The sequence below is a fragment of the Chiloscyllium plagiosum genome, chromosome 45 (genome assembly GCF_004010195.1).
Source record: "Chiloscyllium plagiosum isolate BGI_BamShark_2017 chromosome 45, ASM401019v2, whole genome shotgun sequence".
NCBI classification, from domain to species: domain Eukaryota; kingdom Metazoa; phylum Chordata; class Chondrichthyes; order Orectolobiformes; family Hemiscylliidae; genus Chiloscyllium; species Chiloscyllium plagiosum.
The window spans coordinates 9,740,580-9,745,116 of NC_057754.1; positions in this window are offsets into that span (position 1 = coordinate 9,740,580).

Genomic DNA, 4,537 nt, shown 5'->3' on the forward strand with positions numbered 1-4,537 from the left:
CACCCTCTGAGTGAAAAGGTTGCCCCTTAGGTCTCTTTTATATCTTTCCACTCTCACCCTGAACCTATGCCCTCTAGTTCTGGACTCCCTCACCCCAGGGAAAAGACTTTGTCTGTTTATCCTATCCATGCCCCTCATGATTTTATAAACCTCAGCCACCGATGCTCCAGAAAAAACAGCCCCAGTCTGTTCAGCCTCCCCCTGTAGCTCATGTTCTCCAACCCAGCAATATGCTTGCTAATCTTTTCTGAACCCTTTCAAGTTTCACAACATCCTTATAATAGGAAGGAGACCAGAATTGCACGCAATATTCCACTAGTGGCCTAACCAATGTCCTGTACAGCTGAAACACGACCTCCCAACTCCTATACTCAATGCTCTGACCAACAAAGGAATGCATACCAAACGCCTTCTTCACTATCACTTTCAAGGACCTATGAACCTGCACTCCAAGGTCTCTTGATTCAGCAACACTCCTTAGGACCTTACTATTAAATGTATAAGTCCTGCTCTGATTTGCTTTTCCAAAATGCACCTCGCATTTATCTAAAATAAATTCCATCTGCCACTCCTCAGCCCATTGGACCATCTGATCAACATCCCATTGTATTCTGAGGTAACCTTCTTCGCTGTTCACACCTCCAATTTTGGTATCACCTGCAAACTTACTAATTATATCTCCTATGTTCACATCCAAATCATTTATATAAATGATGAAAAGTAGTGGACCCACCAACGATCCTTGTGGCACTCCACTGGTCACAGGCCTCCAGTCTGAAAAATAACCCTGCACCACCACCCTTCTATCTTCTACCTTTGAGCCAGTTTTGTATCCAAATGGCTAGTTCTCTCTGTATTCCATGAGATCTAACCTTGCTAACCAGTCTCCCATGGGGAACCTTGTTGAACGCCTTACTGAAGTCCATATAGATCACGTCCACACCTTTGCCCTCATCAATCCTCTTCTTCAAAAAACTCAATAAAGTTTGTGAGACATGATTTCACATGCAAAAAGCTATGCTGACTATCCCTAATTGGTCCTTGCCTTTCCAAATATGTGTCAATCCTATCCCTCAGGATTCCTTCCAACAACTTGCCCACCACCAATGTCAGGCTCACTGGTCTATAGTTCCCTGGCTTTTCCTTACCACCTTTTTAAATAGTGGCACCACGTTAGCCAACCTCCAGTCACCGGTGACTATCGATGATACAAATATCTCAGGAAGGGGTCCAGCAATCACTTCCCTAGCTTCCCACAGAGTTCTAGGGTACACCTGATCACATCCTGGGGATTTATCCACTTTTATGCATTTCAAGACATCCAGCACCATCTCCTCTGTAATCTGGACATTCTTGGAGGGTTCATCCAATGAGGTCATAAGGTTAGAACTCAGGAATAAGAAAGGTGCAATCACAATGACAAGATTATATATACGCTTGCCAGATCTTGGAATAATACAGAAGTGTTTGTTGTAGTGGGTGATTTTAACTTTCCCAATATTGACTGGGACTCATTTAGGTTCTTGGGCTTTGATGGGGCAGAATTTGATAGGCAGGTTTGTTCAAGCAGTATGTAGACAGTCCAGCTGGGGAAGGGTCTATACAACACCTTGTATTGGGGAATGAGTCTGTCCAGGTGATTGAAGTTTTGGTGTGGGAGCATTTTGGAAACATAATACCCCGTGAGTTTTAAGATAGTTACAGATAAGGATAAGACTGGTCCTCATGTGAAAGCACTAAATTGCGGTAAGGGTAATTACAACAGTATTAGGGAGGAACTGGAGAAATTAGATTGAGGGCATATGCTGGAGGATAAATCCATAACTGTCATGTGGGAATCTTTTAGGGTGGCACAGTGGTTAGCACTGCAGTGTCACAGCGCCAGGACCGGGGTTTGATTCTAGTCTCGGGCAACCGTCTGTGTGGAGCTTGCACGTTCTCCCACTGTCTGCGTGGGTTCCCTCCGGGTGCTCCGGTTTCCTCCCACAGTCCAAAGATGTGCAGGTTAGGTGAATTGGCCATGCTCAATTGCCCATAGCATTCAGAGTTTGTAGGTTAGGTGCATTAGTCAAGGGTAAATGTAGGGGAATGGGTCTGGGTTGGTTACTCTTCAGAGGGTTGGTGTGGACTTGTTGGACCAAATGGCCTGTTTCCACACTGTAGGGATTCTATGTTATAGCCAGTTGACCAGAGTTCAGTACCAGCATATTCCAGGGAGGATGAAAGATATTGTAGCTGCATAAGACTTCAGTTAGGCCACATTTGGTGTATGTTCTGGTCGCCACATTACAGGAAGGATAGAGAGAGTGCAAAAGTGGTTTACCAAGATGTTATCTCGTTTGGGGTGTATTAGCTATAAGGCCATGTTGGGCAAGCTTGGATTGTTTTTGCTAGAGCATCGGAGGCCATGGGGTGACCTTAATAGAAGTACATAAAGTTATGAGGGGTATGGATTGGGTGGATAGTCAGTCTGTTTCCCAGGATGGAAACCAAATGTAGGTTTAAGGTGAGAGGGGGAAAGTTTAAAGGAGATGTGCAAAAATGTTTCTTTAACAGAGGGTGGTAGGTGGCTGGAATATGCTGAAACTTTATTGCTGGAACAGCACAGCAGGTCAGGCAGCATCCAGGGAACAGGAGATTCGACGTTTCGGGCACAGGCCCTTCTTCAGGAATGAGCAGAGAGTGTTCAGCAGGAGAAGATATCTTCTCCTGCTGAACACTCTCTGCTCATTCCTGAAGAAGGGCCTGTGCCCGAAACGTCGAATCTCCTGTTCCCTGGATGCTGCCTGACCTGCTGTGCTGTTCCAGCAATAAAGTTTCAACTTTGATCTCCAGCATCTGCAGACCTCACTTTCTCCCCGGCTGGAATATGCTGTCAGAGGGAGATGGTAGAAGCAGATACGATAGCAATGTTTAAGAGTCATTTAGACAGACACAAGGACAGGCAGAAAATGGAGGAATATGGACTACATGCATATTAGTTTGGAATGATGGTTGGTCGACGCAGACACAGTGAACTAAAGGCCTGTTCCTGTGATGTATTGTTCAATGATGACGCAGGAGGCTTCTTGACTTAGTGAATCTCTCCCTTCACAGCAGTAGAATTGCCTCTCCTCAGTTGAGAGCATTGCTGGATAAGTAGATTGAAAGACTTTGTGAATCCCTTCCCACACATGGAACAAGAGAACAGCGTCTCATGTATGAACTTGCTGCTATGTTTGAGGTTGGAATCCCACTCCACTCCAGGCGGATCTTTCCCCACGTGTGCGCTGGTGAGTAATGAGGTTGCATGGGTGCTTGAACCTCTTACCACGGACAGTGCAGCTGGCTTCTTCTTAACATGAATCCACTGCTGGCTCAACAAGGTGGGTCAAACTGTGAACCTGACCGTACACAGGGAAAGTTATTGACGAAACCGCTGAAGACGGATGCGCCTAGAACACACTTGGATTGTCACTTAGCTACTCCATTTCAATCATGGAGGGGACCTTCAACATAATGAAACATCCCTCAAACAAATTCAAAACCATAATCAGCCAATACAGATATCATGACTAGTGACCAGAGGATTGTAGCCTGATCCTACAGTCCGGTCAATGAAGTTTGAACTGTTGGAGGGAATTCACTGGTGGCAGGGAACAATGAGTTCCCAAAGAAACGTTATTCAGTTTATGAACTAAGGGAGTGAAATTGAAATCATTGCTTGTGAATAACATGTTCATTTTGCTGAAGAGGTAAGAGAGTGAAGCTCACCCACAGCCTCAGTCATCACTTTAGGACAAGCAGAGAAAGAATAGGACGTGGGCACTGAATCTGAAACCGAGTGGAGGAGGGGAGGACTGTGTGGGACAGGAGCCTTTATTTCTGGAATTGAAATGAGAAGAGATCAAAACTGAAATTGCCTGCTCTGAATATCTGTTTATCTTGTACGATCAGTGACTAAATTTGAAAACTCCTTTCACAGGATAGAAGCGAGAAACAATTTGCCAGAGAACTCTAGTGAAAAGTCTTGCTGTTATCTCTCACTACGGATTCTGCAATCATTGATCACAGTCCCCGGTGTGGTCATGACACAGGGCCTATAAGCTTTGAAGCATCGATGGTGGTTGTGCTGTGAGACTCAGCCGGGATCGAGGCTATAAGGCCCAATGTATTTCTGGTCTGTCAAGAGAACGAGGTCCAATGCCTAATCACTGCCTCCCTCAAAAATCTGAAGAACAAAACTATCCTGACCAACTGTACATCCACGCTGCTCTCAACTTTTATCCCCACTCCCAATTCCACCCCAACCCCTCCAACTCCTGGTAGTCAAAACTGAAACAAACTAGGGGCTCAGACCATAGCCAGGAGTGTTTGAAACAATATGACCCAGTGGGCTAGTGGCGAGGAGGGAAACAGCTGAATGGATTGTCTCAATCATAGCGACAAAGAAGCTCTGCTTGTTGTTACAGGTGAAGATGGAGAAGATAGGGGACAAGGGGGAGTCCTTTAAAAGGAACTAACTTGCATTAAAGCCATGAAAAAGATTCACCATACC